At 36.5% G+C, this 9,204-nt stretch overlaps 1 pseudogene; it reads right to left on the bottom strand.

Annotated features, from left to right (window-relative positions):
- Positions 1-90: 90 nt before the first annotated feature.
- On the bottom strand, positions 91-6,753 carry LOC120198020 (annotated as a pseudogene).
- Positions 6,754-9,204: the final 2,451 nt, after the last annotated feature.

Genomic DNA, 9,204 nt, shown 5'->3' with positions numbered 1-9,204 from the left:
CATCAATCACCAATGGAACCATAAAAAAAATGTTCAGCAGAAACAGATTTCACCAATCATACTTTGAAGTCTATGCCACTCAACAATGTCAAATATAAAGTCTCAACCAAAACAGTGAAAGTCAGTGATTTCATGTATTAATGTGTATATCGAGTGCCTGAGATGACAATAGTCTGCAGGATCCCTTAACTAATAAAACATTGCAGTGCCGTGTAAAAACTAAACCAGGGACATTCCAAGCTTTCGTTCAAAAAGGCGTCGGAGTAGGTAAACTTGCAGAACACTGGCTCCAATTAGTGCTGCAGATTCGTAGAAGGCCTTGTGAACTGCTTTTCTACTCATAGCTTCATTTACTGCATTACAGTAAGAAAATGATTAGAGGGGAAAAATAATCAACTGGAAAGGATTCATATGAGAGTGATTTAAGCAAAGTCTACATTAAAGGGTTTTTTTTTCGTCCTCACAATATTCAACAAAACTTGTATATTAGTTCTCCGATAAAACCATGTATAGTTACACATATCGAAACAAACTCTTCGTTTATCGAGTGAGTAAAAATATTGTGAAAAATCATTCCTAGAATTCAGATCTAAAAGATCTAATAAACATAGTAAAGGTTCATGGTACCTATGAGTCTGGAGGTATAGTAGCAGATATACAAGTTCCAAAGTTATCAAGGTCAGAACATCACCCGGAACTGTCTAAATTAAAAATATAAAAAGGTTCAGGAAAATATACCTATTGCCTGACGTTCTGTCTGAGCCTCTAACCAGTGCTGTTCGAACTGGATGTTATAAAGAGCTTCCTCTAACTTAGATATTTGGTCTAGCAAAGGGTTGAAATGCTCTGCAGATAAACATGAGACCAGAAGTCAGTACGCTTCATATTAAAGGTTCAGCAAGGGAAGAGAAACATTAAAGCAAATGAAACATGACTTACCATCCTTCGCATGCTGATCATAGTACGAAAAATGGCTTTCATGGACATCAAAGTCGACCGTTTCGTAATAAGGAGATTTATTACTGAAGCAGAAACGGTGTACTCCTTTTTGATGAGCAACAAACTCAAATTTCTCACTTAACTTGTCCCGATAATCTTGAATCTGATCACCAGAAGGTCCTTTCACCTAACAATTGCAACAAGTGGAAAGTTAGATAAGACTGAGACTTTTGAGTTCCCAAACAATTTTGCAAATAGGCAATTCAAAGGAAAATGAAAAGAAAAACTTTACGTACATCTCATTCTTTGACTTGAAAGCACTACAAGTAAACTTTTCTAAGCCTGATTGGTCTCTAGAAGTAAAAAGTTTGAAATCTGTTTCCATTTCTAGTCCACCTTAACAACTTGAAAAATACATTAGTACTATAATCCTATGTTTTCTGTATAATACTAATTATTAACTGTAGTTTCAGATTTGAATTGTTGACTTCAAGTAAAGGGTATGGAGGTAAAGGCGGAGCCCAAATCTGATCACCGGACTCATAATCAGCTCATAAAGGACTGAGATCTGATTTAAATTCATAAGATCACCCATTCTCAAACACTATTAACTTGCAGACTTCACACACTTAACAATGCCCTAAGCAAGAAATCTCAATATTGCAATAACTAAACTACATGCTAGCACTTGAAATACGCTATACAAGTACACAAAGTAAGGAAGAGATGAGGAAGCTTACCACAAGATCAACACCCTCGTGACTATTATGCCAAGATGAATCGGCCTTAATGACAACAAACGACACATGAATCGTATCCCCTTCATACTTAACATCGTGAGAGAAGCATTCTTCTCTATCAATTACAAATCTAATCCCAAACACGCCATTCGGTATACACAAGAATACTAGCAATATAACAGCAACAAATTCAAGGGATCCGATTTTCATCTGCAAAATACAAAGTCAAAGGTTCCTAGTTACGAAACATGATGTAAAAAAACATGAATACATAGCCTTAATTTGATTGTAAAAATATCAAATTATATAAAATCAAACACTAACAGATTAATACTTCACAAAACCTAACATAAGTAATAAAATATAAACAGTAACAAGTAATGGAATAAAAAAACCCCAGAGAAATATCCACCAAATCATCCCTTTCCCCCTTCAAGTTCATGATAATTGATTAAAATTAAGAAGAAGAAGAAGAAGAAATCCCCACCAAACATTTAAAAAAACAAAAAGAAGGAAACCTTTTCAAACCAGAAACTTTCAGATAATCCCCACAATTATTGAAGGAAAAACGAAGAAGAGGACATATAAGGTGAATTAGAATCACAATTGAATGATCAAGTTAGTGCATAAAAGATGCAGGAAAAATATGAAAACAATTCAAAACTAGATCAAAGCTATGAATTTTTTTAACAAAAAAAGCTATACTTTTCTATAAAAATTTTACCTTTTCCCCTCTTTTGTTCCTGTTTTTGAAGAGTTTACAAGAACGTGAAAGATTAGATCTTTTGAAGTGTTTTGAAGACGGACAATACGAGAGGAAAGAGTTTTATATGTCTGATGAAGTTGTCTTCGACGTGGTTACAATCATCTGTATCTCATGTCCAGAATAACATTTTCTTTATCCAGCGTGGCCCTATTGTTTTTCTCTCTCTCTTTATTATTACTTGGTTTTGAAATTATTTTTTAAGGTGTAAAAAGAAAGGAAGTTATATTTATTTAATTTTATAATTGTAAACCGAAAAAATTGCTTACCGAAGCATAAACATATATGGATTTAAAATATTTGCGGTTGCTAACTTTGCGAATTGCCATTGCCTTGGATTGGCTCATTGAATCCATGTTTTAGACCATGTACTTGTATACATGTAATCTTGTACAGTGTGAAATCGTAGAAAAATTTAGTCAAAATAAATTATATTCTTAAAGTTTTAAACTTGAGTGTTTCAAAATTCAATTTTAAAATACATAATGTTAAAATTATTTAAAATATTTATATAAATAATCATTTTATCTTTTCTTTTAGAGCATTCTAGTTTTAGTGTCTAAATTTTTAGTTCAAACAAATTGTGTTGGATGAAAATTGTTAATTGACTAACAATCAACATATTTATGACGTAACATGTATTATTTCTTCAAACCATATATACAGTGCATGAAATCAGCAGGAACATGGCAATTCATCAAATCAAGAATGTAAAACAAGTACAAGTTGACACAGCCAATACAACTGATTTGATAGCTATGGAGCTTGGCATCTTGCCATTGTCTTTCCTATAGTAAAGTCCTTGGTACAAAGGCCAGTTGATGAGAACCAGAATGGCACAAAGAACAAATTGCAGAGGTATTGTCTCACAGATTCTAATAATACCCTCATTCATGATTGCTTTTTTCATCAATCCAGCCAAGCAAACTAAAATCACCAATGCGATCGTTGACAGCACGGTGAACATCGGAGACGAGTCTCCAAACTCCATTATCTCTTTCACGTATCGTTTGTAGACTTCCTGTTTAGAAACTTTTGCCGTGATTACAAATGCAGTATCCGAATTTAGTTCCAATGATTTTTATTTTTGCAATGGTGTCACATCCATAGGGTGTATTATCTCTGTTTTCTTTTAATGTCTTTGTAATAATTTATATGATCTCTACTTTTTATACGTTTTTTGTCATTGAAATTTATGAAGACTTAGAATTAGGATAGCGGAGTAGTGATGCCTTAATTTAAGTTTTAACCCTTTTGACTTCATTCTTTTCTCGTAGCTTGCTACCATTGATTTCTGTGTATCATGCTCTTCATATTTACTTTTTTTAAATATAGTCGGGTCTTACGTTTCTGTCTATATGCAAATATTTTTACGCAGAGATTTATTTTCAAGGATTATTGCTCATTACAGACGCGCATACGAAGACTGTATATGAAGAGTGTCCACCATGTATTTATTTATTCATACATGCATTGTATTTTATCTTTATTTTTAATTTTCTTACTGCCGGAAATCTTCCACGAAAGCTGCTCTCAACCTGACGTTGGGGGCAACCTACTACTCTACCTCCCCTTACCCCATTACATAAGGGAATATGGTTTTGTTGTTGTTGTTGTTGTTGTTTTTTGCAATGGTGTCAATGAAGGCCAAGAGATAGGAGATCTTTTGTAAAACCATATCCTTTGATCATTCCACCACCCTAGGACCGTGCCACCGCTCCATAGGAACTCCGCCAGGCTATACGTATACTTCGAGATTACAACGTATGCAAATGGAAGAAACCATGGACTTGACAACCGGATATGTTTGTAACGTGTGAATTTCAGTCGATGAACGGATTAAATCGAAAATCAACCGGAAAGTAACGTACCTCAGGGAACAAAGGAATGCCTCTTAGAAGATAAAGGGAAGGAGCAACAGAATAGTACAGCACTGCCAACCAATTAGAGGCCCAGAAGCAGTAACAGCAATATCCTAGCTGAAGCCCTAAGCTAATCTTTCCATTGGCAAACCAAGCCGGACTGTATTTCGAAAGTAATATCTAAAAGTCACCTTCAGACCATCTCTTGTGTTGCACCAGTATCTGAGCAAGCATGGTCGCTGTAACTCAGAGAAAAGCCTTCCTTTCAGGATTATAATACACTGACTTCCATCCCCGGCATTGGATCGATAAACCTGTTATCACGTCTTCAACTGGACACCCATATTTTAGTCCCATCTGAAATCAAACATGAATTAAGGCGAGAGTAAGCACTGCATAAATACACACTTTCATGTCTGCTCGAGTGAGAGAGTTAAGAGATATACCTCCTTGCCCCACTCGGTGTTATTTTCGTAAGCACAACTAGCAAGGACCTTTGATTTTTCTTCCAATACATCTGCAGCTTCTACCCTTTCTTTGCCGATAGCGTTTTCAAATTCATTGTCACTTTCCCTGCTAAACTTTCTTCCACATAGCACATCTCTTCAGTGAAAGCAGCCAGTTCCACCATAAAGGGGGCCTCCATAACCATCCAAACCATGAAACTCCACCTGTTTATTTTCAGTATTATAACATATTTCACATCAAAACCATGAGAGGCTTGTCGGAGTCATAATTACCTCGCTAATTACTCTTAGACAACTGCCATATAGGTCGTTCTTGGTAGTATTGTCGAAATTTTGTGGAAACTGTACAAAAGCAATCTCATGGCCCTTTTTCTCGTCCATTAGGAAGCAAAGAGCATCCCTCACAGCAAGTGAATTATTTGAGTACATGTCGCAGTCCACGTTTAGAATAATCGGGCCGTTGCTAATTTCAGATGATACCCTTATCTGCATTTCGTGTTATGTCAAGCCGTTAGGCTTGTTGGCATCAGAAAAATCAAGTGTATGCTGCTCAGTTGCATAGAAAAGTAGGTTCTAAAACTATTAAATCCTAACAAAAAAGAAATATAACAAATGAAATATATGTGTTTTCAAGAGAAAAAGTTGCATGTAGACATTCCAGAGTACCAGTGCATTCATGGCTCCAGTCTTGAAGTTATGTAGATAATCCGGTCTCTTCTCCCGAGCCAAATAAACCAAACTCGGAAATACACATCCTTCATTATCCTTTGCATTCGGATCTTTCCCGTCAATCAATATCTATCAAGTTCAAGTTATGGGATAGAATTTATACTTCAATCAGTTCAAACTTCAAAGTGCTTAAAATGTTTAGCTTCTTAGTAAGTATGTGAAAGATTGATAGTACAATTTTTAACATACTTGAAGAATGGAGTCATGATCATGTCTAGAATTATATGAATCCCACTGAGAAATCCTTTATTGGTGTACTTCCGGGAGACGGCATAGCTTGGTCGCATTTTCGACTCAGTTCTTCATGTCCTCGTATAATTTCTACAGAGAAAGAGTAGAAGCTTAACATTTAAAACACTTCAAAATTGGATTTGGGGTACATTTTGTACAATATTGAGCTGGATTCAAGCCATAACCTTTACAGAGCACTGCTCACAAGTCATACATACATATATATAAAGATTGTAGAATAATGTATGGACAGGCAGAAAGATACAAAGGAAAACAGCAAAGGAGGATACTATTATATAGTACATTTATAATTGCTAATTCTTTAGGTTGCTTGGGTTCATGTGAAACAGAAATAGAGTCAAGATAAGCCGCTGGAGATCTTGGTTCCACATTGAATTTCTTGCAGAATGGTATCCAATATTTAGCAAACCGAGAGGCCTCCAACAGAGCATAGAAAGTAAGACATGAACCGGCATCATCCGAGAGATACACCGAAAGCTTCTCCGGTGGGTAGTCATAGGCCATAACTGATAAAACTGTGTTAACAACCATCATCGGTGGCTCGATTTCAGGATCCGCCGTGCACACGAATACACGACTTCCGGTAACTCGTTCCCGTGTCTGATCAATCACACAATAACACAAACAGAGAATAAACCAACAAGTGTTGATACGAAACAAGATGGAAACATATGAAGAAACTAGAAAAAAGAAAACCTGAGGAAGAGCCTGTCTTTGAAGGTTTGACTAAAGACAAGGTTCCACCGGTGAGCTTGAGTGAGGAACCAATAGAAACCGAACCAAAGCTCGGCTGCAAGCAAACCGAGCCAAACCAGTGTGTCATATTCTCCTTGACTAGGGGCATGGCTCACTCTGTAACCCCAAATCAAGCATATAGCCAAGAACATAGAGGCTGCAAAGACTCCGTAAAGGGTTCTTCCTTTTGCTGTCTTTGTCTCGAACAAAGGGAGATATCCATTATTTCCCATTTCTGTGTCTCTGCAAAAAATGGACCTCCATTTAGCTGTCTGATTATAATAACATCTTCATCAATCATCATAGACTTTCACTAAAATCAAATGAAAAGATTCTTCATATGCTGTAGTGGTCCCTTTATGTCTGATATATTTTATCTGTAAAACAAAACGTATATTCGAGAGGGTTTGAGTAGAAATATCATATTCAGATGAGGTTAGATAAAAAGAATTAGAGTCATTGATAATGTGAAAGGCTGCTGCATCTTTCTGTCCACTCTTTTATAAAATAATTAAAAATGCTTTTGTGAGGGTGGCTGGCGAGATTGTCCAAAATTTATGAAATCAAAAAGTAGCCGATAATGGTTTTTTTTCTTCTTATGACCTATATACAACTCTTCTCCCTCTGCCGAGGTCATACAAATGGCTCGTATTCAAGCCGAAGATCTTTTCGAGATCAAGGTTGACATTATCCAACAAATGGTAGAACTTGATCCAACGGGAGATTAGATGGGGCGGTGAGCTCGGCTCGAAAATCTGCAGACCACCACACGGTGGAAGAGTGTTAAAGTATGAAAGCAACTAAGTACTAAATGCACAAAGTAAATCAAGTGTACAAACTTGCATTATCAGAAAAGCTCAATTGATTACAGTCATGGCACTACTCCATTTATACACAAGAGAAAGAGAAATATAACATGGAGGGAAAAGACGTTAGAGGAAGAGAGAGAGTTTGTTAGATCTAAATAGCTCTAACCGCCTCACATTCTTTACACATGCATAAGGTACATGCATACATCATACGCTAACATTCCCCTTACTAATCCAGACTTCACTCTGCCAACTTCCGTACTGCATAGACATTAACATTTCCCTTACTGCTCCAAACGTCATTCTTTAAAGAACTCCACACTTGAGTTGAACAATCAATAGTTTCTGCCTATGTTTCACAAACAAAGGTGCTGACAGCGGCTTACTTAAAATGTCAGCAACCTGTTCATATGCAGGCACCTCATGAACTTGTAGTTTCCCGGCTGCAATCATTTCTCGAACAAAGAAGAGATCAAGTTCTACATGCTTGAACTTCGAGTGTAAAACAGGATTGGCACACACAGCGACCGCACTCGAGTTGTCACACCACAATGTAGGCTTCCCATAAGGAATAATGTGCAGTTCACTCAATAAGGATTCAAGCCACACAATTTTAGTAGTTGCGCATGCAACACTTCTATATTCTGCTTCAGCTGTTGAACGAGCCACAACTTATTGTTTTCTAGAACTCCATGCAATAAGATTTCCCCCAAAGTAAATACAATATCCAGATGTATATCGTCTATCATCAACATCTGCTCCCCAACTTGCATCAGCAAAACCAGTCAAAGACAATTGAGAAGAGGCCAAGAAATACAAACCAAAGTCAATTGTTCCTTGCAAATACCTTAAGATGTGTTTCACTGCTTGAAAGTGAGTTTCAAGGGGAGCTTGCATAAATTGACAAACACAATTTACAACAAAAGCAATGTCTGGGCGAGTGATCACAACATATTGCAAAGCTCCAACAATGTTGCGATATTGATAAAATTTCTCAACAGGATTTCCATCCTTAGCTGAAAGTTTGCAGTTAGTAACCATAGGTGTAGGAAGACCATTTGCATTTTGAAAGCCGTTGCGATGTAATAGCTCATTAATATATTTATGCTGACTCAATACAACACCACCAGAATCATAACTAACTTCAATGCCTAAGAAATAGTGGAGAGAACCCAGATCTTTTAAGGCAAACTTTTCATGCAGCTTGTCAATGACCTCCTACACCTCACTTATTTTATTACCAATGAGTATTATATCATCAACATATACAAAATCAGACAATCCTCATTCTTTCGAACAAAAAGAGAAGAATCAGACTTTGTTATCACAAATCCTTCAGATTCTAGATAACTCCTCAGGCTATCAAACCAAGCACGCGATGCTTGTTTTAAACCATATATGACCTTATGTAATTTGCAAACCAGTTTATCATCCCCAAACTCAAACCCTAGAGGCTGAGTCATATAAACTTATTCAAGTACATCATTTAGGAAGGCATTATTATTGTCAACCTGCCTAAGCTCCTACCCTTTTGATAAAGCTAATGTCAAAATAACTTGAACAGTTACTGGTTTAACAACAGGACTAAACACCTCATGAAAGTCAATACCTGGATGCTGAAGAAAACCTTTTGCCACTAATCTTGCCTTATACCGAGCAATTGAGCCATCTGCATTTTTCTTTATTTTGAACAGCCATTTACAAGTTATTGCTCTTCTATCAGGTTGCAGAGACACTAGAGACCAAGTTTTATTTTTCATCAAAGCTTCATACTCCTCCTAAATAGCAGCTTTCCAATGTGAACTAGTCAATGCTTGCTTGATGTTATGTGGTTCTTCATCAATCTAAGTGTAGCTTGAAATATTTTTGGTTTTGAAATCCCACTCTAACTTCTTGTTTGCATTAGAT

Source organism: Hibiscus syriacus, unplaced genomic scaffold, assembly GCF_006381635.1.
Source record: "Hibiscus syriacus cultivar Baekdansim isolate YM2019G1 unplaced genomic scaffold, ASM638163v2 tig00117056_pilon, whole genome shotgun sequence".
Classification (NCBI taxonomy): Eukaryota; Viridiplantae; Streptophyta; class Magnoliopsida; order Malvales; family Malvaceae; genus Hibiscus; species Hibiscus syriacus.
This window is presented reverse-complemented; position numbering and strand designations above follow the sequence as displayed.